Raw genomic sequence first — 27,527 nt, 5'->3', positions numbered from 1 at the left:
CTGTACTGTTCTTTGAACTCCATCAAGGCTGTTTGGATTGAAATGCAACCATAAACTAAAGCAGGTGTTACCTGGCTTGACATAGTCAGTTTAAAGTTTATTTATTAGTGTCACAAGTAGGCTTACATTAACACTGCAATGAAGTTACACTGAGAATCGCCACACTCCGGTGCCTGTTCGGGTACACTGAGGGAGAATTTAGCACGGCCAATGCACCCTAACCAGCACGTCTTTCGGACTGTGGGAGGAAACCTGAGCACCCGGAGGAAACCTACGCAGACACAGGGAGAATGTGCAAACTCCACACAGACAGTAACCCAAGACTGGAATTGAACCCGGGTCCCTGGCGCTGTGAGAAACATACCAACATAGAAGATAGGAGCAGGAGGAGGCCATTCAGCCCTTCGAGCCTGCTCCGCCATTCATCACAATCATGGCTGATCGTCCAACTCAATAGCCTAATCCTGCTTTCTCCCCATAACCTTTGATCCCATGCCTCCATCTACTGTGCTGCCCATGAGTCAGGTGACCTCTGCCATAAGGTGGCACGGTGGTTAGCACTGCAGCCTCACAGCGTCAAGGACCAGGGTTCAATTCTCCACACTATGTGGAGTTTGCATGTGTCTTCCCCCATGTCTGTGCGGGATTCCTCCCACAGTCCAAGGATGTGTAGGTTAGATGGATTAGCCATGGTCAACGTGCAGGGTTATGGGGATAGGGTGGATGGGGAGGGCCTAGGTGGGATGCTCTTTCAGAGAGTCGGTGCAGACTTGATGGGCCGAATGGCTTCCTTCTGCACTGTAGTGATTATATTGTCTAATTAAAGAGGCACTGACTGGAAACAGCCAGGTCACATCCATTCCTGATAAAGGCAGGATACAATAAGCTCATTGTGTACCATTACTTTCATCTCAAATCTTCTCTCTTCCAGAGAAAGGAGGCTCTTTCTGGGCCAAATAATTAAACCAACTCAAATTAACTCAGGGACAAATTAAAAGGGGCAGCTCCCAAAATGAAGGGAACCGCCTGAAACAAAAGACAAAGTGGAAAGGAAACTTAAAACATCAAATAAAATGCGATTAAAGGGTCGATAATGCAGCCCAGTCCCTGCGATGCCCAGCGGGCATGGAAGGCATCAACAGTGCCCCTGGGCACCTCTCCAGGGACACCCGGCCACGAATATTGGTAAAGGAGCAGACAAGTTGGACGACCCACTCAGTCATCCACTGCCTGGACCTGTCGATGGCAAGCTTTGCTAGGCCCAGGAGCAGGTTCACGAGGAGGTCCTCCCCCTCTGCACCGGATGCCTGCAGATCAGGAGCGTGAGGCTGAAGTGCAAACAAAACATCAACAGAAGGTTTTTGAGGAAATTGAAAAGGGGGTGCAGACTATAACATTGAATGTAGACATGATCCATGGATTCACAAAGTTGCAAAAAGGGCAGGTGGCTTGGCCTCTTTTAAGGTCAAACCAAATAAACAAACTCAAATTAAATCAGGACAAAGTAAAAGGGGCAGCTCCCCAAAAGGAGGGGGAACAGCCCAAACAAAAATCAAAGTACAAAGGAAACTTGAAAACATCAAATTAAAATGTGATTATTAGGGTCGATAACGCACCCCAACCCCTGCGGCGCCCAACGGGCACAGAAGGCATCAACCGCACCCGTGGACACCGCATGCTCCCTCTCCAGGGACACCTGGCCGTGAACGTAGCCGCGGTAGAGGGGCAGACAGTCAGGATGGACGGCCCCCTCGGTCGCCCGTTGCCTGGACCGGTAAATGGCGTGTTTCGCCAAGCCCAGGAGCAGGTTCACGAGGAGGTCGCCATCCCTCCCCTCCCCTCTCCGCACCGGGTATCCGTAGAACAGGAGCGTGGGACTGAAGTGCAAACAAAACATCAACAGGTTTTTGAGGAAATTGAAAAGGGGGTGCAGACTATAACATTGAACGTAGACATGATCCACGGACTCCACAAGGTTGCAAAAAGGGCAGGTGGCTTGGGAGTGCGTGAACCGTCCAGAGAAAGGAGCAACTATCATAATTTTCTGCCTCCTTTATTTAATGGTTGGGAATTTAACTTTCCTGTTAGAAAAGGAGACACTTTTATCAGTTTATTTGATGAGTTTGGGGGAAGGACAAGAATCTCCTTATTTGGTCCCATTGAGGAATTGGGGGAAGGACAAGAATCTCCTTATTTGGTCTCATTCAAAAAAAGACCCCACTGCCAACACTCGTCCTCAAATGTGCCTGCGCAGAATTTTAAAAATCCAATTTAAGGGGGAAAAAATGAGTAAGTAACGGGTTTAAATTTTTTAAAAAACAGATAGCGTGGTAATGACGTCCCTCCGCCCCAAGCAAAAAAAATTGAATCCGGTGGAAAATGTTCAGGCGAATGCAGCGGGCAGCCGCTGGGTTCAAGGGGTCCTGATGGCCCATGGGCGCCACGTGGTTTGGTGCTTTTAAAGGTGCGCACCCGCAAATGCATCCTATTGCAGCTTGGAACAGGGAGAGGTGAGTGTGGGAGCCTTGGAGTGGGAGGCTGGAGACATAGAGTTACATAATTAGTAATTAGATAATATATTTATGTAATTATTTTATATTTAATTGTATAATATTTACATTTTGTGTTATTTGTAATTTATATTGAGATATAAATTAACATTCATTCATTCATGAGGTCACTCTTAAAATTTGCTTGAGTTCAGTAATCAGAGCTTTTTATTTCAATAATTTGATTTATTGTCTCATGTATTAGTATACAGTGCAAAACTATACAGACAAAACTTAGAGGAGGAAAGGAGAGGGTGGGGAATGCAGTGTTATATTAGCTAGGGTGTAGAGAAATGTGTTTCTGAATGTTGCAGATTCCTCCCAGATTTTCCTTCAAGACTGCATTCTTCAAGTGCTAGTTACTTCTCTTTGAGGGGTATGGGGGAGGAATGACAATATGGGCAGCACAGTGGTTAGCACTGCTGTCTCACAGTGCCAGGGACCCAGGTTTGATTCCTGGCTGGGTCGCTGTGGAGCTTGTACCTTCTCTCCGTGTCTGTGTGGGTTTCCTCCTACAGTTCAAAAGACGTACTGGTTAGGGTGCATTGGCCGTGCTAAATTATCCCTTGGTGTACCCCAACAGGCGCCAGAGTGTGGTGACTAGGGGATTTTCACAGTAACTTTATTGCAGTGTTAATGTAAGCCTACTTGTGACACTTAAACTTAAAGATGGTCAACATCCTGATCTTGTTTTCACAGAATCCCTACAGAGCAGAAGGAGGCCATTTGGCCCATTGGGTCTGCATTGACCACAATCCCACCCAGATCCCTATTCCTGTAACCCCACATATTTACCCTTCTAATCCCCCTGACACCAGGGATAATTTAGCACGGCCAATCAACCTAACCAGTACGTCTTTTGACTGTAGGAGGAAACTGGAGCACCCAAAGGAAACCCACACAGACACGGGGAGAATGTCTGGAATTTGCACAGTGACCCAAGCCGGGAATCGAACCTGGGTCCCTGGTGCTGTGAGGCAGCAGTGCTAAACTGTGCCACCCCATGTTAAAAATTATTTTTTTAAAAAGTTCTTTCAAATGCAAAGGGCGAGTGCAAAATATTTCAGTTGGGGGTAGAGATTTTTCAGAAGTGGATATTTCACTGTCTCCGGGATACTAATATTGGGGGTTTTTGTTTTCAAGAACCTGATGTTCGAACAAAGAACAGTACAGTGTGAGTCAGACAGGCCCTCTGGCTCTTGAAGCCTGTGTCTGTTCTGAAAGAAAATCTCTTTGATTTTGTTGTACTTGCAGAGTATGATAACTATCTGGAATTCTTTCTGCTAATTTATAAATGCTTTTTTAAAGTTTGTCAGAAGGGAGCTTGCTGTGAATTTTAGATTGAGGTTTTAATTTTGTGTTTGGGAGGTGGTTTTAGTATGAGATCCACGAGGGGCCATGTGAGGTCAGACATTTTACTGCCAACTACCTGGCCCCCATTTTGATTGCTTTCCTTTTAAACTTGTGTTTTGGAATCTGCTCGGGATTTTTTTCAGGAGTGAGGGGGAAGGTTATTACTTGATCCAGTTTTTCCTCTTGTTTGACCCGGTGTTTGCTGGTTGCAGACTAGAGGCAGCTTTGGAATGGGACTCTGGTGTCCTTTGTGATAGGATCCAGCAATCTGCCTTGAAGCGGGAGTCAATTTTGCCAGTAACATTCGGACTTTGAGTCAGAGGTTTACAGTATGGAAACAGATCCTTTGGCCCAACTTGTCCATGCTGTCTTTTTTTATATAACCCCTAAGCTAGTCCCAATTCCCTGTGTTTGGCCCATATCCCATGTAACTGTCTAAATGCTTTTAAAAAGATGAAAATTGTACCCATTTCTAGAACTACCTCTGGCAACTCGTTCCAGACACACTCAGTGGCACAATGGTTAGCACTGTTGCCTCCTCAGGGACCTGGGTTTGATTCCTGGCTTGGGTTATTGGCTGTGTGGAGTTTGTACGTTCTCCCCCATGTCTGCATGGGTTTCCTCCACGTGCTCTGGTTTCCTCCCATGGTCTGAAAGACATTGACTCGAACAGGCGCTGGAGTGTGGCGACTAGGGGAACTCCATTGCAGTGTTAATGTAAGCCTTACTTGTGACTAATAGATAAACTTTAATCCTCTGTGAAAATGTTATACATCTGTTAACAGGTGTATAACATTTCCTCCTTGGCCCTGTCAAAAATCACTGTTTAGACTCTGTATCTGAACGCTGCCTCAAACTGTATAATGGGGGAGGGCAAACTTGCTGACTTAATACAAGCAGGGAACATCCAACGTGTTAATCCGTATTCAGGCCTCCTGTTTCGGGGATAAATCCCCCTTCTCAGAGACTGTTTAAAGATCCTTTATAGAGTTTAAGTGTTTTGAACATCGATTTCTTTAAAGCATGGTTTGTATTTGTGTGTGGGGGGAAAAAGACGTGTACGAAGGCTCGGGGAGCCTTTGTCCTTTTCTGTTGGGCCGAGTTTAAAATGTGCAGTGATTTTTGGAGGGTGTTGCCCCCTGGTGGAGGGAGGGTGAATGCATCAAAATGACTGCTCGAGACAAATCCTGGCCTACCTATCTCGCCACACTATTCCTTCCACCCCCCCCCCCCCCCCCCCCCCCGTTCCCATGGCTAATCCACCTCATCTACACATTTGGACACCTTGAGGGGCAATTTACTGTGGCCAATCCACCTAACCTACACATCTTTGTCGTGAGGGAGGAACTGGAGCACCCGGAGGAAACACATGGAGAAAATGTGCACTCAGACAGTGACCCAAGGCTGGGATTAAACCCGGGGCCCTGGCACTGTGATGCAGCAGTGCTATTCCCAGTAATTGTGACCACAATAACTATTGCCAATTGTTGTAAAAATCTGTTTACTAGTGTCCTTCCTTTCGGGAAGGAAATTGCCTTTCTTCCCTGGTCTTAGCCTATATGAGACTCCAGATCCGCAGCAATGTGAGTTGACTCTTAAACTGTCCTCTGGAAAGACCCAGCAGGCTACTCTGTTTCAGACTGTTGGAGGCAGACCAACAGATACTGGATACCCACATCCAACGTAGCAACTAGGCCTTTGAGCCTGCCCCACCATGCCACATGATCCTTTCCCGACACCATACTAACCCTCGACATCTTCTGGAATTTGATGAAACGATAATAGGGAAAAAATATTTTTTCTTGACTTTTTTTTTGTTTTGATTTAGAGTGAAGGCTGAACACTGCGTTGGGGCCCAGGTATGTACACAAAGAATTAGATCCAAGGGTTGAATGTGTTAAATGAGTGTTAATGATGACACTTTACAGACTAGAGTAACTGAATTAAACTTGACGATCCACACAGTGCTCTGAACGCTCCTGAACATTGCACGGGACTCGTCTCTGGTTCCTCAAGCAGGGAGACTATTGATGGTGTCTCTTTCTCTCTCAGATTCGTTGACCACAATGGATGACTTGTGTCATACAAATGCACTCAGCATTCGTGAAAGGAAGCGACTGTTCGGCCCAACCAGCCTGTGCTGGCTCCACTCAATCTGATCAGGTACGTGATAAATCTCTTCACTGCGATTGACGTTCTGAGAAGAGCATTAATGATGACACTTTACAGACTAGAGTTACTGAATTAAAATCCTGACGACACCTACAGTGCTCTGAATGCTTGTCGCCTGCTGGGTGTTACTTGATGCCCTGGGGCTTTGAGGACAAGAATCAGTTGTCCTGTTTGTTTTGCAGGTTGTGGGGATGGCTGAGACTTTAATCACTGGTGTAGCATAGCAAGGTGAGTCATTCTTTTGTCACATTGATCTATATAGGGAGACTGGCCTCTTGGTCATGTCACTGGACAGGTTAACGCTCTGGGGGACATGTGTTCAAATCCTATTGTGGCTACTCATTAAGTTCCAATTTTTAAAAAAAATCTGGAATCGAAAACTAGTCTGATGTGGAGATGCCGGCGTTGGACTGGGGTGGGCACAGTAAGAAGTCTCATAACACCAGGTTAAGGCCCAACAGGTTTATTTGGAATCACAAGCTTTTGGAGCGCTGCTCCTTCATCAGGTGTGTGGATACTATTGACTGAAGCTATTGCAAAAAAGCTTTTTTTTTAGGGAAGGAAATCTGCCTTGCCTACATGTGACTCCAGATCCACAGCACTGGTTGACTCCTTAACTGCTCCTCTGAAATGTCCCTGGCAAGCTAGGGCAATTGGGGGATGGGCAACAAATGCTGGACTGGCCAGTGACATCCACATTTCATCAAATAACGTCCGGCACAGTGGTTAGCACTGCTGCCTCACAGCGCCAAGGACCTGGGTTCAATTCCTGGCTCGGGTCACTGTCTGTGCGGAGTCTGCACATTCTCCCCGTGTCTGCGTGGGTTTCCTCTGGGTGCTCCGGTTTCCTCCCACAGTCAGAAAGATGTGCTGGTTGGGTGCATTGACCATACTAAATTCTTCCCCAGTGTACCTGAACAGATGTCAGAGTGTGGTGACTGGGGGATTTTCACAGTAGCTTAATTGCAGTGTTCATGTAAGCCTACTTGTAACATGAATAAATAAACCTTAAAAAATACTTTAATTCTGAATTGGCTGCAGTGAACTCCAGTAAGGATTGGTATTTCATAATGAAATTTGGAAAAGAGAATCAGAATATGTGATGGAGCCCACGAGGGAACAGGCTATTCTGGACTTAGTGTTATGTAATGAGCCAGACGTGATAAAAGATCTTAAAGTAAGGGAACACTTAGGAAGCAGTGATCATAATATGGTAGAATTCAGTCTGCAATTTGAAAGAAGGAAGGCAGAATCAGATGTGAAGGTTCTACAGTTAAATAAAGGTAATTACAGGCGCATGAGGGAGGAACTGACAAAAATCGACTGGAAGCAGAGCCTAGTGGGAAAGACAGTAGAACAGCAATGGCAGGAGTTTCTGGGAGTAATTGAGGACACAGTGCAGAGGTTCATCCCAAACAAAAGAAAGGTTATCAGAGGGGGGATTAGGCAGCCATGGCTGACAAAGGAAGTCAGGGAATGCATCAAGGCAAAAGAGAGAGCCTATAATGTGGCAAAGAGTAGTGGGAAGTCAGAAGATTGGGAAGGCTATAAAAACAAACAGAGGATAACAAAGAGAGAAATAAGGAAGGAGAGGATCAAATATGAAGGTAGGCTAGCCAGTAACATTAGGAATGATAGTAAAAGTTTCTTTAAATACATTAAAAACAAACGGGAGGCAAAAGTAGACATTGGGCCGCTCCAAAATGACGCTGGTAATCTAGTGATGGGAGACAAGGAAATAGCTGAGGAACTTAATAAGTACTTTGCGTCAGTCTTCACAGTAGAAGACATGAGTAATATCCCAACAATTCAGGAAAGTCAGGGGGCAGAGTTGAATATGGTTGCCATCACAAAGGAGAAAGTGCTAGAGAAACTAAAAGGTCTGAAAATTGATAAATCTCCGGGCCCAGATGGGCTACATCCTAGAGTTCTAAAGGAGATAGCTGAAGAAATAGTGGAGGCGTTAGTTATGATCTTTCAAAAGTCACTGGAGTCAGGGAAAGTCCCAGAGGATTGGAAAATCGCTGTTGTAACCCCACTGTTCAAGAAGGGAACAAGAAAAAAGATGGAAAATTATAGGCCAATTAGCCTAACCTCAGTTGTTGGCAAAATTCTAGAATCCATCGTTAAGGATGAGATTTCTAAATTCTTGGAAGTGCAGGGTCGGATTAAGACAAGTCAGCATGGATTTAGTAAGGGGAGGTCGTGCCTGACAAACCTGTTAGAGTTCTTTGAAGAGATAACAAATAGGTTAGACCAAGGAGAGCCAATGGATGTTATCTATCTTGACTTCCAAAAGGCCTTTGACAAGGTGCCTCACGGGAGACTGCTGAGTAAAATAAGGGCCCATGGTATTCGAGGCAAGGTACTAACATGGATTGACGATTGGCTGTCAGACAGAAGGCAGAGAGTTGGGATAAAAGGTTCTTTCTCAGAATGGCAACCGGTGACAAGTGGTGTCCCGCAGGGTTCAGTGTTGGGGCCACAGCTGTTCTCTTTATATATTAACGATCTAGATGACGGGACTGGGAGCATTCTGGCCAAGTTTGCCGATGATACAAAGATAGGTGGAGGGGCAGGTAGTATTGAGGAGGTGGGGAGGCTGCAGAAAGATTTAGACAGTTTAGGAGAGTGGTCCAAGAAGTGGCTGATGAAATTCAACGTGGGCAAGTGCGAGGTCGTACACTTTGGAAAAAAGAATAGAGGCATGGACTATTTTCTAAACGGTGACAAAATTCATAATGCTAAAGTGCAAAGGGACTTGGGAGTCCTAGTCCAGGATTCTCTAAAGGTAAACTTGCAGGTTGAGTCCGTAATTAAGAAAGCAAATGTAATGTTGTCATTTATCTCAAGAGGCTTGGAATACAAAAGCAGGGATGTACTTCTGAGGCTTTATAAAGCACTGGTTAGGCCCCATTTGGAGTACTGTGAGCAATTTTGGGCCCCACACCTCAGGAAGGACATACTGGCACTGGAGCGGGTCCAGCGGAGATTCACACGGATGATCCCAGGAATGGTAGGCCTGACATACGATGAACGTCTGAGGATCGTGGGATTATATTCATTGGAGTTTAGGAGGTTGAGGGGAGATCTGATAGAAACTTACAAGATAATGAACGGCTTAGATAGGATGGACGTAGGGAAGTTGTTTCCATTAACAGGGGAGACTAGGACGCGGGGGCACAGCCTTAGAATAAAAGGGAGTCACTTTAGAACAGAGATGAGGAGAAATTTCTTCAGCCAGAGAGTGGTGGGTCTGTGGAATTCATTGCCACAGAGGGCTGTGGAGGCCGAGACGTTGAGCGTCTTCAAGACAGAAATTGATAAATTCTTGATTTCTCGAGGAATAAAGGGCTATGGGGAGAGAGCGGGTAAATGGAGTTGAAATCAACCATGATTGAATGGTGGAGTGGACTCGATGGGCCGAATGGCCTTACTTCCGCTCCTATGTCTTATGGTCTTATGTGAATGAAGTAGTTGGACAATTTGAGGCCGCACAGAGGTAGCACTGTTGCCTCACAGCGCAGGGGAAGCGGGTTCAATTCCTGGCTTGGGTGACTGACTGTGGGGTTCCCCCAGGTGCTCTGGTTTCATCCCACGTTTCAGAGATGTGTAGGTTAGATGGACTGGCCATGCTAAATTGTCCCTATTGTCCAAAGATGTGTAGATTCAATTACTAGGGGGCATAGGTTTAAAGGAGATGTACGAGGCAAGTTCTTTTTTAAGAGGGTGGTGGGTGCCTGGAACTTGCTGCTGGGGGAGGTAGTGGAAGCAGATACGATAGTGAGTTTTATGGGGTGTCTGGACAAATACATAGGATGGGAATAGAGGGATATTGTCCCTGGAAGGGTAGGGGATTTTAGTTCAGACGGGCAGCATGGTCGGTGTAAGCTTGGAGGGCCGAAGGGCCTGTTCCTGTGCTGTAATTTCCTTTGTTAGGGGGATTGGCCATGCTAAATTACCTCTTGGTGTCCAAAGGTGAATAGGTTAGGGGGATTGAAGAATAAATATGGGGTTACAGCAATGGGATGTTCTGTGGGGAAAGTCGGTGCAGAATCGGTTCGAATGTTCTGTTTCTGCACTATTGGGAGTTCTATGAAGTTGCTTCTACAGACTGAATTAACCTTGGCGATATATATACACACTGCGCTGACAAATCGCTGGGATTTATTATTTCACCCTTGGGTTTGTGTTACAGATTCTTTCTGTTTTTCAGGGTTTGGACGGACAGAAGGGTCTCCATTACCTGATTCCGAGTGGTGTGCTTGGGTATGTGAATAATTCCTTCTAAGCGGGGCTTTAGCCTGGCAGCGGAGTAAATGATGAATCTTTATAGACTAGACTAGAGTTACTGAATGAACCTTGTCGAAACTCACAGTGCCCTGAATGTTCTGCTGCCGTGCGGTTAAACCCGGGTAATAGTCCCACAGCCAGCAGCTCACCACCTCCTCCTCTGATTATCTTTACAGGTCAGCAATGAACAAGATGAATCGTGACTCCATGCGAGAGGCAAGTGCTGGAGAGTAATTATTTCACAATTATAAATGGTTAATTTAATTCTGCAATGGGTCTGGCACATTCAGCACCCCAGGGCATCAAGTATAACAGTTGGCACATAGAAACATAGAAAAACTACAGCACAAACAGGCCCTTCAGCCCACAAGTTGTGCCGAACACATCCCTACCTTCTAGACCTACCTAATGGGTAGGTCTGGAAGGCTGTGAGGCAGCAGTGCTAACCACTGTCACCCAGGATGCGGTGGGGTGGTTGGGTATGAGGCGAGGTTGAATAAACTGGGATTGTTTTCACTGGAAAGACAGGTTGAGGGGAGACCTGATAGAGGCCTACAAAATTACGAAAGGCAGAGGCTTTTTCCAAGGGTGGAAGTGCCAATTACAAGGGCGTACAGGCTCAAGGTCAGGAGGACATGGAGGCTTGAGAGAGTGCAGAGGTTTAGTGGATGGTGCCTGGTATGGGAGGGCTTGGTTATGAGGAGAGATTGGGTAAACTGGGGTTGTTGTCACTGGAAAGACGGAGGATGAGGGGTGACCTAATAGTGGTGTATTAAATTATAACAGGCATAGATAGGGTGAACGGTGGGAAGCTTTTTCCCAGGTCGGTGGTGACATTCATGAGGGGTCATAGCTTCGGGGGGGTGGGGGAGGTTTAAAACGGATATCAGAAGGACGTATTTTAGAGGGTGGTGGGGGCCTGGAATGCGCTGCCGGGCAAGGTGGTGGAGGCGGACACACGGAACGTTTAAGACTTATCTAGATAGCCACATGAATGGAGCGGGAATGGAGGGATACAAAAGAATGGTCTAGTTTGGACCAGGGAGCGGCGTGGGCTTGGAGGGCCGAAGGGCCTGTTCCTGTGCTGTTTTGTTCTTTGTTCTTAAGGGAGATGTTCGGGGGAAGGTTTTTCATAGTGGTGGGTGCCTGGAACGGGCTGCCAGAGGAGATGGTGGAATCAGGCATGTTAGCAGCGTCCAAGGCCTATCTTGACACATGGGAGGTGAACAGAGGGATAGAAACCATGTGTCAGCGTAGGCTTGGTGGGCCAAAGGGCCAGTTTCTGTGCTCTATTGTTCTTTATTCTCTTTGTTCTTGGAGTTAAACCTGCTGAGAACATGGGAATGCCATTATGTTATGGGGTGTATTTACGGCCTTCATTGCAGGCTGGAGGGTAGAGAAGGTGTTGGTGTGTCAATTGCCAAATTATTAACAGTGCAATGGCAAACTCTTTCTCATTGAGCGCAGCGGGGACCCCTGCCCTGTGGGCATGGTGCTAGCTCGGGTGGGCAGCTTTTTCAGTTGTCCCAGTCTATGGTAAGATGCCGACCTCTGAGTGGCACTGTGTTAATATTTTAGAGTAGCGGTACTGAACTAACACAAACCACTCTGAACATCATCACTGATGTACATCTTTATCCATCTATTTTACAGGATTCTAGAATCCCTATAGTGCAGAAGGAGGCCATTTGGCCCACCAAGCCTGTACTGACAATCCCAACCAGCTAATCCCCCTGACACTAAGGGGCAATTTAGCATGGCCAATCCACCTAACCGCACATCTTTGGACTGTGGGAGGAAACCGGAACGCCCAGAGGACACCCATGCAGACACGGGAGAATGTGCAAACTCCTCAGTCACCTGAGGCTGGAATCAAACCCGGGTCCTTAGTGCTGTGAGGCAGCAGTGCTAACCACCGTGCTGCTGTTCTTGAAGTGAAAGTTGTAGCTGTAAAGCACAATGAGGTGAGTGAATTCTAACACAAGCAACACTCCTGTTATGGGTTCCTGGTCATGTTTTAATGTTGAGACTGTTTAAGAATGTTCCGAACTGGCTGCCGTGAACTGCAGGCCTTAAATTTTTCTTTTGGAGAAACAAAAGCAACATAGGGGTGATAATGATGACACTTGACTAGAGTTACTGATTTAACCCTGGTGATACACACAGTGCTCTGAGCATCCCTTGTTGGCTTTCTCCCTCAGTGTAGCTTCTCAAGAAGCTCGACACCATCCAGGACAAAGTGTTGAGGACAAGACCAGAAACTCCTAGGAAATTTTATGAAGTTAGCCTAGACCCTGGTGTTTCACCCCAGGTATGATTCAAGTGACCCACTCGGGAGCTTTTATCAGAACCAACCTTATTTAAGAACACAGAATATATCCAAGTATTAGTATAACTGTTACTAATTAAAATATTAGACATGGCAAAGTAAAGTTCTTAACAGGTAAGCTATGTCTGTTGCTCCAATTTAATAGTATTTCCCCCATAGATATGAATCCCTTTTTTTAGAACCAGCTAGCACACAGCTCCAAATATATGTTTAGGTAGGTCCTAGATTTCCAGCCTTTTGACTCCTCTGGAGAGTGATCCAGACAGATGCTTGTCTTAAGAACTAGGAGCAGCATGGATAGGAGGCTGGATTGCACGATGGACTAGGCTTCGTTCGTGACCCTTTTGTAGGTTCTTGTGGTCATGTATTACATCAGCTGTTCCTCTCTGGGTCTGAATCCTGGAACTCACTCCCTAACAGTACTGTGGGTGTACTTAAACTACAGGGACTGCAGTGGTTCAAGAAGGTGGCTCACCACCACCTTCCCAAGGGGGCAATTGGGGATCAGCACGTGCCATGAGTTAATTTTAAGCATCCTGTTTATTTCTTTCAGGTTTACAGAGACAGGTGGATGATCCTAAAGCTATTTGCTACATGAGGTATGTGAATAATTCCGTATTACACATTGAATTCTTTGGGTGTTTTTAATGTTGAAGCCATACAGACTAGAGTTACTGAATTACCCCGTGCTGACGTTTACAGTGCTATGAACACTCATCCCTCCCCACTGCTGCCGGAGCTAATACTGAGATAGCACTGAACAGTTCTGTCTTTGTGTTCCCCACAGGTTACAGGGAACATGCTGGGCCTGGAATTTCTACCTGTTAATGCAAAGCATTTGGGTGAGATTGAGAGCTGCCTTTTTGAGATTCTGACTTTGCGGGTGAGCCGTGGAAGTCCTGACCTCTGCGCTGATGTCTGAGGCCTCGCTGACGTGGAGCTGAAAGTGTCAAGCTGTATTCAGGCTGCGAGATTTGCATGATCTGTCTCTAATAAAATCTAGTGTGGTTTTTTTATTCAAAATTATTTTCTTCATTTCTCACATGACAGGCAGCTGGTTTTTTGACTTTCCTTTTCCTCTAACACCCCAACTGTTTCACAGGGAGGTTTGTCTTTACTTTTGATCAGATCATAGAATCCTGACAGTGTAGAAGGAGGCTGTTCGTCTATCAAGTCTCTGTCCACAATCCCATGCTATGTCCATAACCCCATGCATTTACCCTAGCTAGTACCCCAGGGCAATTTAGCATAGCCAATCCAAATAACCCACATATCTTTGGAGTGTGGGGAGGGAACTGGAGGAACCTGCAGGGAGAGCGTGCAGACCTCACACAGTGAGCCAAGCCAGGAATCAAGCCTGGGTCCCTGGTGCTGTGCGGTAGCAGTGCTAACCACTTTGCCACCATGTGGAGAGAAATTATTTGAAATTTTGTTTTTGCGTGATCCACTGTTCAATTCAGATATGCAGCACATTTTAACAAGATCCCTGTCTGCATCAATGGGAGTGAAGTAGAAATGGTCATGAGTCATGCTGACATCATAGTTAAAGCCCACCACCACCTGTACTTCCTGAGAAGACTAAAGAGATTTTGGAATGTCCACTACAACTCCAACTTTTACAGATGCACCATAGAAAGCATTCTTTCAGGTTGTATTACAGCTTGGTATGGCTCCTGCTCTGCAAGAAATAACAAGTGTCGTGAATGTAGCCCAATCCATTGATTCTGTCTACACTTCCCACTGCCTTGGGAAAGTAGCCAACATAATCCATGCACTCCAGACATTCTCTCTTCCACCTTCCTTTGGGAAAAAGAAAAGTCTGGTCATGTACTAACCGACTCAATCACAGCTTCTCTGCTGCAATCAGGCTTCTGAATGGAGTCTGCAGGTATATCCCAGGACTTGCATAGAGTACACAGCTGAGACCATGATCATGCTTTATAAAGCACTTTGTGGGAGGCACAGTGGCTAACAGCTCCTGGGTTTGATTACAACCATGGTAGAGTGTAGTCTGCATGTTCTCCCTGTGTGGGTTTCCTCCAAGTGCTCATATTTCCCCCAGTATGGGTTAGATGGATTGGCCATGATAAATTGCCCTTTAGTGTCCAAAGATGTATAGGTTAGATGGAGTAACCATGGTAAATGTTTGGGCTTACTGGTATAGGGCAGGGGTTGGGCATGGTTAAGATGCTCTTTTGGAGAGTTGGTGCAGACTCAATGGGCTGAATGGCCTCATAGTTTAGCCCACTTGTGGAAGAATGAGAAGACTGGGAAAGAGTCCCGAGAATGGTTCCAGGGATGAGGAACTCCAGTGACATGGATAGAATTGGAGGAGCTGGGATTTGTTCCCCTTGGCACAGAGAAGAATGAGATTTGTTAAAGGTGTTCAAAATTGTGAGGGATCTGGACAGCACAGTTGTCGGTGGGGGGGGGTGGTAGAGGAGTGGAGAGACTTCCCACTGATGGAAGGATTGAGAACCAGAGGGCACATAGGACAATTGGTGAAAGAACCTAGGGCAAGAGGAGGACAAAAAGGTGGGAAGAGCTAAATTCCTCTTGCAGAGTGGCTGAATGGCCTCCTGTGCTGTAACCATTCCATAGAATCATAGAAACCCTACAGTGCAGAAGGAGGCCATTCGGCCCATCGAGTCTGCACCGACCACAATCCCACCCAGGCCCTACCCCCACATATTTTACCCACTAAGCCCTCTAACCTACACATCTCAGGATTCTAAGGGGCAATTTTTAACCTGGCCAATCAACCTAACCCGCACATCTTTGGACTGGGAGGCACCCCGGAGGAAACCCACGCAGACACGAGGGGAATGTGCAAACTCCACACAGACAGTGACCTGAGCCGGGAATCAAACTTGGGACCCTGGAGCTGTGCAGCAGCAGTGCTAACCACTGCGCTACCGTGCCGCCCATGATTCTGTTATACATGAGCATTCTATGGATTACATACATTTTACATGTATGTAGATTCCGCAATCATATGGTGCTGAAACTTTTCATCTTGTACTCATGATAAATGCAAGAATGGCAAATTCCAGACTCCCAACAATTTATACTGCAGGAGAAAAGGGTGCTGATTGGTTGGCAAGTTGCTCTGATGTTTGTGTATGTACAGTAAGAAGTCCTGATGTGGAGATGCCGGCGTTGGACTGGGGTAAACACAGTAAGAAGTTTAACAACACCAGGTTAAAGTCCAACAGGTTTATTTGGTAGCAAAAGCCACACAAGCTTTCGAAGCTCTAAGCCCCTTCAGGTGAGTGGGAATTCTGTTCACAAACAGAGTTTATAAAGACAGACTCAATTTACATGAATAATGGTTGGAATGCGAATACTTACAACTAATCAAGTCTTTAAGAAACAAAACAATGGGAGTGGAGAGAGCATCAAGACAGGCTAAAAAGATGTGTATTGTCTCCAGACAAGACAGGCAGTGAAACTGCAGGTCCACGCAACTGTGGGCGTTACAAATAGTGTGACATGAACCCAATATCCCGGTTGAGGCCGTCCGCGTGTGTGCGGAACTTGGCTATCAGTTTCTGCTCAGCGACTCTGCGCTGTCGTGTGTCGCGAAGGCCGCCTTGGAGAACGCTTACCCGAATATCAGAGGCTGAATGCCCGTGACCGCTGAAGTGCTCCCCAACAGGAAGAGAACAGTCTTGCCTGGTGATTGTCGAGCGGTGTTCATTCATCCGTTGTCGCAGCGTCTGCATAGTTTCCCCAATGTACCATGCCTCGGGACATCCTTTCTTGCAGCGTATCGGGTAGACAACGTTGGCCGAGTTGCAAGAGTATGTACCGTGTACCTGGTAGATGGTGTTCTCACGTGAGATGATGGCATCTGTGTCGATGATCCGGCACGTCTTGCAGAGGTTGCTGTGGCAGGGTTGTGTGGTGTCTTGGTCACTGTTATGTATTTGTGTATGTCACAGAATTGAGTCTGTGTCTTTATAAACTCTGTTTGTGAACAGAATTCCCACTCACCTGAAGAAGGGGCTTAGAGCTTCGAAAGCTTGTGTGGCTTTTGCTACCAAATAAACCTGTTGGACTTTAACCTGGTGTTGTTAAACTTCTTACAGTAAGAAGTCCAACAGGTTTATTTTGTAGCAAAAGCCACTAGCTTTCGGAGCGTTGCTCCTTCGTCAGGTAAGTGCGAGTTCTGTTCACAAACAGGGCATATAAAGACACAAACTCAATTTACAAAATAATGGTTGGAATGCGAGTCTTTACACGTAATCAAGTCTTAAAGGTACAGACAATGTGAGTGGAGAGAGCGTTAAGCACAGATGAAAAATCTGTATTGTCTCCAGACAGGACAGTTAGTGAGATTTTGCAAGCCCAGGCAAGTCGTGGGGGTTACAGATAGTGGAGGGCCGAAGGGCCTGTTTCCTGTGCTGTACTGTTTGTGACATGAACCCAAGATCCCGATTGAGGCTATCATGTGTACGGAACTTGGCTATCAGTCTTTGTGTATGTCACAGAACCATATATAACAACACTCAAGCTCAGCACCATCCAGGACAAAGCAGCCCACTTGATGAGTACCACATCTATAAACATCCACCACCACTGCTCAGTAGCAGCAGTGTGTACCATCTACAAGATGCGCTGTTGCAATTCACCAAAGATCCTTAGACAGCACCTTCCAAACCCATGACCACTTCCATCTCGAAGGATAAGGGCAGCAGATACATGGGAACACCATTACCTGGAGGTTCCCCTCCAAGTCACTCATCATCCTGACTTGGAAATATATCGGCTGTTCCTTCGCAGTCGCTGGGTCAAAATCTTGGAATTCCCTCCATAACGGCATTGATGTGGACTGCAGCGATTCAAGAAGTGGAGATGCCGGCGTTGGATTGGGGTAAACACAGACTCGGATTCCAACCATTATTTTGCGAATTGAGTTTGTGTCTTTATGTTTGTGAACAGAACTCGCACTTATCTGACGAAGGAGCAGCGCTCCGAAAGCTAGTGGCTTTTGCTAACAAATAAACCTGTTGGACTTTAACCTGGTGTTGCAATTCAAGAAAGCGGCTCACCACCACTTTCTCAAGGGCAAGTAGGGATGGGCAATAAATGCTGGTCCAGCCAGCGATGCCCATGTCCCATGAATGAATAAAAAATATATAACATTGTGAAGACCCACCCCAGAAACTCCAAGGTGAAGTTAAACTAGACCCTAAATTTTGCATTTGATTCTGGCATTAGGGTGAACATAAGGTGTTTCACTCCAGGTATGATTCAAGTGACCCACAAGGGAGCTTTTATCAAACAAAGTTTATTTAAGAAGAGTTAGAATATAGCAAAAAGAATAGCATAACTTTTACCAATTACAAGACTTAAACAGTATATTTCTTAACAGCTAGCTATCTCTGTTCCAATTTAAAAGCTACTCCATAGACATACACCTTTATGCAGAATTAGTTCACACTATAAGCAAGTGCACATGTGATGCTGGATTTTTAGCTTTTCAACACTTAGATAGAAATCAAACAGCTGTTTTCAGAGAAGGATGTATCTTCAAGGCAGAAAAACCTCAGAGAGGGAAACTTAGTCTCTGGCTCCAACTTCAGGGAGGGGTGAAGAGACTCCGCTTTCTTAGCTCCAAAATAAGCATCTAAATTTGAATATTCCAGCTGCCAATCAGTCCTAATGAAGCCCCACTCTGCAAAATCCCTGGGGTAAACACTTAAAACACCATTAGATCAGATTAAAACCAACATTCTAACCATTAGAAGCATCCAAGATGGCATCGGAGCGAGGCGACTTCTTGCAAGTTGTGCCCAGCATACCTTCCAATTCTATCTTTTACTCTCGTTCTATGCTTCTAAAACGTCATTCTAACTCTTTTAAACTCTCTAACAATGCTTTAATGACTTACCTTGCATTAAGTTGATCTTTCTCTACACCCTAGCTCTGACTGTAACACTACATTCTGCACTCTCTCATTTCCTTCTCTATGAACGGTGTGCTTTGTATAGCGTGCAGGAAACAATACTTTTCACTGTATACTAATATATGTGACAATAATAAATTAAATCAAATCAAATTTCTTAAAGGCATAGTATTGTCACAATATATTACACACTCCATGTAGCTTTAAGCTCACAGTTTCACTATCCTTTCTCGAACCATCTGTCCGCACTTCCTGAGGAGTCATGGGCTTGTTGCTTTGTCTCAGTCGGCAGAAGCAGCTGTATTTGTGTTACCCTCGCTGTAACAAAAGCTCCATCAGCAACAGGTCCGGGCTCGTCAACTATATTCAAAGGAGATGTGTGACTCTCAATGATGTAACATTAACCCCTCTGGGCATTACTATTGCACCGCAGTTGTTAGGTTTGTATATCATCCGAAGTAGAACCAGGAAAGGTAAATGGTGTTGAGTTACAGACCAAATGTGTGACCTCGTGAAAGGGGTGCGGGGAAGCCTCGGGAAGTGGGGAATGGTCTTCCATTGTTATAATGTCTACAATTACCTAGCTTCTTCAGAATGTGAAAATCAGCAATGATACCAGCTCAGCACCTCTCCTTTACCAGTGGGAACATGTCCAAGATGTTGCATCCTGAATCCACCCAATCCTGAAATCCTCTCCATCGTTCATACCCTTATTTTCTCTAACCATGGAATATCCTGTCTGTAATGTGGTGGGCACAGTAAGAAGTCTCACAACACCAGGTTAAAGTCCAACAGGTTTATTTGGTAGCAAATACCATAAGCTTTCGGAGCACTGCTCCCTACCAAATAAACCTGTTGGACTTTAACCTGGTGTTGTGAGACTTCTTACTGTGCTTACCCCAGTCCAACGCCGGCATCTCCACGCATCTCCATGTGGTGACCAGGGTTCCAGATGCCCACTGCATCGATGATTTGTTTAAAGTCTCTCACCGGCGCAGTTTTAACCTTTTAAGATACTCCCCATCTCTGGCAAGGGTCAGTGAGGTGAAACATTAACTCAGTTTCTCTCTCCCTAGACACTGCCTGAGTTTATAGAATCATAAATCATAGAATCCTACAGTGCAGAAGGAGGCCATTTGGCCCATCGAGTCTGCACCGATCATAATCCCACCCAGGCCCTATCCCCGTAACCCCATGCATTTACCCTAGCTAGTCCCCCTGACACTAAGGGGCAATATAGCATGGCCAATCCCCCTAACCCGCACATCTTTCGGACTGTGGGAGGAAACCTACACGGGGAGAACGTACAGACTCCGCACAGACAGTGACCCAAGCCGGGAATCGAATCCGGGTCCCTGGCGTTGTGAGGCAGCAGTGCTAACCACTGTGCCACCGTGCTGCCTCAGTTGCTGAGTAATTCCAGCAATTTCTGTTCTAATGTCTTATAAAAGGTAAAGTCGCCATAGTCCCAGGTGACCAGAGGTTGCTCTCCCCTTTGAGGAGGCAGAGATGACTGCTGGTGATTTTAATCTGAGGGTCACCTCACCTTAGGCGAGGGGTAAGGTTGAAAGGGTGGGGCCTTTGTGAATAAACCTCATCCAGTGTGGGTATTGAACCCACGCTGTTGTCATCTCTCTCTGCATCACTAACCAGCCAAGCAGCCAACCGAGCTACTGATACGCTTTGCTCATTGCCACTGTAGCATAGCATCAATTCACTGTCAGCCTTCCCTCATGAATCATTTCCTTTGATTTGAATTATTTATAGAATCCCTACAGTGCAAAAGGAGGCCATTCAGCCCATCGAGTCTGCACCGACCACAATCCCACCCCGACCCTATCCCCTCAACCCCATGCATTTACCCTAGCTAGTCCCCCTGACACTAAGGTGCAATTTAGCACGGCCAATCCACCTAACCCGCACATCTTTGGACTGTGGGAGGAAACCGGAGCACCCAGAGGAAACCCACGCCGATTTGATTTGATCTGATTTGATTTATTATTGTCACATGTATTAGTATACAGTGAAAATTATTGTTTCTTGCACGCTATACAGACAAAGCATACCGTTCATAGAGAAGGAAAGGAGAGGGTACAGAACGTAACAGTCATAGCCAGGGTGTAGAGAAAGGTCAACTTAGTGCACCAAATCTGTAAGAGATTTAATTAGAGAATTGGTAGAGTGTTTAAAAGAGTTAGAATGAAATTTTAGAACCATAGAACGAGAGTAAAAGATAGAATTAGAAGGTATGCTGGGCACAGCTTGCAAGAAGTCACCTCGCTCCGGTGCCATCTTGAGAAAAAGTTCATTATTGTCACAGGTATTGAGATACAATGAAAAACAAGGGCCATTGCAAGGGCAATTAGGGCAATTAGGTAGGGCCTGGGTGGGATTGTGGTCGGTGCAGACTCGATGGGCCGAATGGCCTCCTTCTGCACTGTAGGGTTTCTATGATTTCTATGATTTCATTGTCTCTTGCATGCGATTCAGACAAAGCATACCATTCATAGAGTACATAGGAGGCAAAGGAAAGGAGAGAGTGCAGAATATATTGTCACAGTCATAGCGAGGATATAGAGAAAGATCACCTTAATACAAGGTAGGCAGCAGGGAAGAAGCTGTTCTTGAGTCAGTTGGTACGTGACCTCAGACTTTTATATCGTTTTCCCGACAGAAGAAGGTGGAAGAGAGAATGTCCGGGGTGCATGGAATCCTTGGTCATGCTGGCTGCTTTGCCGAGGCAGCGGGAAATGTAGACAGAGTCAATGGATGGGAGGCTGGTTTGCGTGATGGACTGGGCTACATTCACAACCCTTTGTAGTTTCTTGCGGTCTTGGGCAGAGCAGGAGCCATACCAAGCTGTCATACAACCAGAAAGAATTCCTTCTATGATGCATCTGTAAAGGTTGGTGAGAATCGTAGCGGACATGCCGAACTTCCTTTGTCTTCTGAGAAAGTGGCGTTGCTTCCATTTAAGTAATCATTTCTCCCTGGGTTTTGTTCTTGTCCGAGTCTGGAGCAATTTGCGATCCTCGGCATTGAACTGTGTTTGCCACCTGACTGCCCAATGCCTACATGCTGCTCAGTATCACCAAATCCTTCCAGAACTTAGCTGGCCCAATGTGAGAGGTGGCAGCATGGGTGGTTATGTTACTGGGCTGGATCAGAGACCTGGCTGCATGCTCTGGTGCACCGGTTCAAGTTCTCCAACAGAGCAATTTATTAATCTGGGACTTTGATCAAAAATCTAGCACACTGTAATGAAGGCAATCTGCCATCATTTCCTGATTCGACCTACATGTGTGATTCCAGACTCAAAGCGATCACTCTGAACAGCCCTCTGAAATTGTATCAAACCACGACAGAAAGTACTGTGAGTGTAAACACCAACCACAGCGATTCAGGCAGGCGGTTCACCACCACCTTCACAAGGGCAATTAGGCATTGGGCAATAAATGCTGGCCTAGCCAGTGATGTTAACATCCCAAGTTAGACTGAAAGCTGTGGACTTGACCATTCTCATTAGCTTTGTATCATCTGCAGATTTAGCCAGTGTTCTTGTGACACTTAAAGCATCATAGAATCATAGAATCGCTACAGTGCAGAAGGAGGCCATTCGGCCCATCGCGTCTGCACCGACAACAATCCCACCCAGGCCCCTATCCCCATAACCCCACGTATTTGCCCTGTTAATCCCTTTAACCTACGCAGCTCAGGGAGAATTTAGCACGGCCAATGTACCTAACCAGCACGTCCTTCGAACTGTGGGAGGATAGCAGAGCACCTGGAGGAACCCACGCAGACACGGGGAGAACGTGCAAACTCCACACTGACAGGGACTGAGGATATTACACCAAAGAGGTCCCAAAACTCTCCAATGTGTGACCCCTGTTGATAACCTTCGCCCAGGGTGTTGACTGTCCCTTGTACTATCACCCTCTGGGTTTCAATCAACCCCACATCCATTGTAAAATATTCCCACTTTCCTTAATTTAAGTCCTTCAGAGAAACCAGATAAGTCCAAGTTTAAGCATTAATGTCACAAGTAGGCTTCACTGCAATGAAGTTACTGTCAAAATCCCCTAGTCGCCACACTCCGATGCCTGTTTGGGTAACACTGAAGGAGAATTTAGCACCAAACCAGCACATCTTTCGGACTGTGGGAGGAAACCCACGCAGACACGGGGAGAACGTGCAGACTCCGCACAGACTGTGACCCAAGCCGGGAATCAAATCCGGGTCCCTGGCGCTGTGAGGCAGCAGTGCCAACCACTGTGCTACTGTGTATCCAAGGCCTTACTGAAATCGGAGCACCCTGCATTCACTGCTTAGTGTCTATTTACAACACATTGACAAGATTTCTTACAGCACAAAGATGAGGCCATTCAGCCCATCGTCCCAGTGTCCGCTCTTTGAACGAGCCAATTAGTCCCATATCTCCTGCTCTCTCTCAGTCCTGTAGGGGTTTTTTGCCTTAATTTTTCAGTTGCTTACCTAAATCTCTTTTGAAAGTTATTATTGAATCTGTTTCCACCAACCTGTCAGGCAACTCATTCCAGAAAGATTATCTCCTCGTGTCTCTCCTGACTGCTTCACTAGTTTACCTTTGATCTGTCTCCCTCTAATCATCGATGCTCCTGTAAATGGAAACACTTTTCTCCTTAACCTAGTCCATTAAAACTCTTCATTAAAGGCCTTTTAAACACCTCCATTAAATCTCCCCTTAATCTTCTCTGCTTGAAGGAAGACAAGCCCAACATTTCCCAGTCTCTCCACATACCTGCAGTCTCTTTCTCAGAAGACCAAAGAACTTTGGCATGTCCACTATGACTCTCACCAACTTTTACAGATGCACCTTGGAAAACATTCTTTCTGGTTGTATCACAGCTTGGTATGGCTCCTGCTCTGACTAAGACTGCAAGGAATTACAAAAGGTTGTGAATGAAGCCCAATCCATCACACAAACCAGCCTCCCATCCATTGACTCTGTCTACACTTCCCGCTGCCTTGGGAAAGCAGCCAGCATAATTAAGGACCCCACGCACATTCTCTCTTCCTCCATCGAGAAAAAGATACAAAAGTCTGAGGTCACGTACATAAGACTCAAGAATAGCTTCTTCCCTGCTGCCATCGGATCTTTGACTGGACCTACCTCGCACTAAGTTGATCTTTCTCTACACCCCAGCTGTGACTGTAACACGACATTCTGCACTCTCTCCTTTCCTTCTCTATGAACGGTATGCTTTGTCTGTATAGCATGCAAGAAACTATACTTTTCACTGTGACAATACATGTGACAATAATACATCAAATCAAAATCAAAATCCTGGAGGATCTAAGTATAAAAATAGGGGCATTTTACTGCAATTGTACAGGGCCGTACCTGGAGTATTGTATACAGTTTTGGTGTCTTTATCTGAGGAAGAATTTCCTTGCTATAGAGGGAGCGCAGCGAAGGTTTATCAGGCTGATTCCCGGGATGGCAGGTCTGTCAAATGAGGAGAAGGTTAAATTTGTTGGGATTAACTTCACTGGAGTTTAGAAGAGTGAGAGGGGATCTCATAGAAACTTATAAAATTCTAACAGGATGAGACAGAGTATATTCAGAAAGAATGTTCCTGATGGTGGAGGAGTCCAGAACTAGAGGTCATAGTTTGAGGATAAGGGGTAAACCTTTTAGGACTGAGGTGAGGAGAAATTTCTTCACCCAGAGGGTGGTGAATGTGTGGAATTCATTACCACAGAAAGTAGCTGAGGCCAAAGGTTGTGTGATTTCAACAAGAAATTAGATATAGCTCTTGGGGCAAAAGGGATCAAGGGATATGGGGGGAAAGGGGGGGGAATCAGGATATTGAATTTGATGATCAGCTATGATCAAAATGAATGGCAGAGCAGGTTCAAAGGGCCGAATGGCCTACTCCTGCTTCTAGTTTCTATGTTTCTATGTTTCCATCCCTGCTTCCATTTCAAGTAAATCACCTCTCCAAGGCCTGGGAATCATTTGTAAAGTGTTGGTGCACAGAATGGCTCCACAGCTGAGGCCTAAGCAGGGTTAAGTCGACATTCCTTGTTTTTCCACACACAGAATACTACAGTGCAGAAGAGACCCTTCGGCCCATCGAGTCTGCACCAACGCATGAAAGGTCTTGACCTGCCCACCTAATCCCACTTGCCAGCACTTGGCCCATAGCCTTGAATGTTATGGTGTGACAAGTACTCATCCAGGTACTTTTTAAAGGATGTGAGACATCCCCCCATCACCATCCTCCCAGGCAGCGCATTCCAGACCCTCTGTGATTGGACAGCACTCACTGAACAACCCTGAGTGCGTTAAATTATACCCACAATCAATTCCTCATTATCAGTCAGGCTCATGATGTTCCTCACCTATGCTTGGTAGAAGCTACATTTATTCATATGCAGCGACCTGTTGAACATACGGAATAGGGGCTGAGGTAGGCCATTAGGCCCCTTGAGCCTGCTCCATCATTCAACAAGATCATGGCTGGTCTGTTTGTGTTCCGAGTACTGCATTCCCCATCTACCCCCAATAACCTTTGATCCCCGACAAAAATCTATCACCCTTAAAAATATTGCATTATCCCATTCCACTGCCTTCTGAGGCAGAGCATTGCAAACCTGAGAGAAAAATACTCTCCTAGGGTGACTCCTAATTTTGATGTAGAATGTAGAATCCCTACAGTGCAGAAGGAGGCCATTCAGCCCATCGAGTCTGCACCGACCACAATCCCAACCAGGCCCTATTCCCGTAACCCCACATATTCGCCCTGCTAATCCTCCTGACACTAAGGGGCAATTTAGCATGGCCAATCAACATAACCCGCACATCTTTGGACTGTGGGAGGAAACCGGAGCACCCGGAGGAAACCCACACAGACACGGGGAGAATGTGTAGACTCCGCACAGACAGTGACCCGAGAGGACGGAATTGAAGCTGGGTCTCTAGAGCTAACCACTGTGCCACCGTGCCGCATAGTTAAAACAGTGCCCTCTAGTTCTGGGCTTACCCGCAAGAGGAAACATCCTTTCCCTGTCCACTTTGTCAATATCATTCAGGATCTTATATACTCCAATCAAGTCGCCCCTCACTCTTCTAAACGGCAGTGGAAACCAGGCCAGTTGGTCTAGTGAATGCAAACAAAAGGAACATGTCCAGACATTGAGTCTTTTTTTGAATTAAACAAAAGCAGGCGGAACAATAGCTCCCTGATGCATTCTCCATGGCAATGCCTCGGCCAATCAGAGTCATCCTGCCAACTAATCAGTACCCTTTGCGCCTGCAGTACAACTTGTTGCGCCCTTTGAAATTTGGTATTCTTGCATCTGTCCTGATGAGTGCAAGATGCAAAGTTTCAGCAACACCTCTCTTTTTTTCAGCAATATTAAGGATTTCTGAAACTTCAGCCCCCACAAAGATCAACCTCATTGGTCTGCGGTCATTTTTGCTGCTTCCTTTTTTGAGAATCCACTTCCCTTTCCTCTGCCTTCCAGGCAGACCTGGGGGATTTTTAAAAAATGTGTTAATGGGATGTGGGTATCGATGGTCAGGCCAGCATTTATTGCTCATCCCTGAGGATATCTGAGAGTCAACCACATTGCTGTGGCACTGGAGTCACATGTAGGCCAGACTAGATAAGGTTGGCAGATTTCCTTCCCCAAAGGACATTAGTAAAACAGTTGGATTTTTATGACAATCGACAATGGTTTCATGATCATCAGTAGACTTTTAATTCCACGGTGGCACAGTGGTTAGCACTGTTCCTTCACAGTACCAGACTCCCAGGTTCAATTCCGGCCTCAGGTCAATGTCTGTGCGGAGTTTCCCTGTGTCTGCGTGGGTTTCCTCCAGGAGCTCTGGTTTACTCCCACAGTCCAAAGATGTGTGGGTTAGGTTGATTGGCCATGCTAAATTGACCCTAATGTCAGGGGGATTCGCAGGGTAAATGTGTGGGATTGGGCCTGGATGGGATTGTGGTCAGTACAGACTCATTGGGCCAAATGGCCTCCTTCTGTACTGTAGGATTCTAAGAGTTTTTTTATTGAATTCAAATTTCACCATCTGCTGTGGTGGGATTTGAACCCAGGTCCCCATCACCTTGGGTCTCTGGATTACTAGTCCAATGACAATACCGCTATGCCATTGTTGTCCTCACAGTTCCCTGCTCTGGTAGCCACAGTGGCTAGTCCAGGTCTGTTTCTAGTCAATGGATCTGGAGGATCCTGTGGTATTGAAGACCAAATGGTTTCAAGGGGGCTGTTGTAGTTTGTCGAAATCTCTGGGATCACCCCCTTTTCTCGGGTGGGAGATCCTGACCCTCTTTTCCTCCGTCACCGTGAGTCGGGAAGCTGGCCTCAATTTGCAAAAGGAAATGGGATGGTGGAGCAGAGGAAAACAAAACCAAAAGAAATACTTCATCGTGGCTTATTGGGTCACACTCTCATTTTTAAACCCGAGTCTCAGGTTTATCAGCCTGAATGTGAGGTGATGCATTTTGGTAGATCCAATTTAGGTGGGAGCTATAAAGTAAATGGAAGAACCAACAGGAGCGTAAACACACAGAGGGATCTGGGTGTGCAGGTCCACAGGTCCATTAAAGTGTCAACACAGGTGGAAAAGATGGTGAAGAAAGCATATGGCATGTTTGCCTTCATCGGCTGGGGCATCGAGTATAAAAGTTGGCAAATTATGTTAGTTATATTAAACGTCGGTTAGGCCACATTTGGAATACTGAGTCCAATTCTGGTCACCACACTACCAGAAGGACGTGGAGGCTTTGGAGAAAGTGCAGCAAAGGTTTACCAGGATGTATTAGCTATGAGGAGAGATTGAATAAACTGGAATTGTTCTCCCTGGAAAGATGGAGGCTGAGGGGCCATCTGATAGAATTTTATAAAATTA

The 27,527-nt window shown here is 46.0% G+C and overlaps 1 long non-coding RNA gene across 4 annotated transcripts; it reads left to right on the top strand.

Annotated features, from left to right (window-relative positions):
- The first annotated feature begins 2,455 nt into the window (after positions 1–2,455).
- Positions 2,456–13,715, top strand: LOC144496821 (uncharacterized). 4 transcript variants are annotated; one of them, XR_013498440.1, is made up of 9 exons: positions 2,462–2,510; positions 5,731–5,761; positions 5,955–6,065; positions 6,257–6,302; positions 10,291–10,343; positions 10,544–10,583; positions 12,021–12,331; positions 13,250–13,295; positions 13,484–13,715. It is a non-coding gene; the product is annotated as an uncharacterized LOC144496821 (long non-coding RNA). The 4 variants fall into 4 exon arrangements; XR_013498439.1 differs by lacking the exon at positions 6,257–6,302 and adding an exon at positions 4,379–4,619 and having other exon boundaries at positions 2,488–2,510; XR_013498441.1 differs by lacking the exon at positions 2,462–2,510 and adding an exon at positions 4,379–4,619.
- The last annotated feature ends 13,812 nt before the right edge of the window (positions 13,716–27,527 follow it).

This window comes from Mustelus asterias, chromosome 8 (genome assembly GCF_964213995.1).
Source record: "Mustelus asterias chromosome 8, sMusAst1.hap1.1, whole genome shotgun sequence".
Lineage (NCBI taxonomy): Eukaryota > Metazoa > Chordata > Chondrichthyes > Carcharhiniformes > Triakidae > Mustelus > Mustelus asterias.
This window is presented reverse-complemented; position numbering and strand designations above follow the sequence as displayed.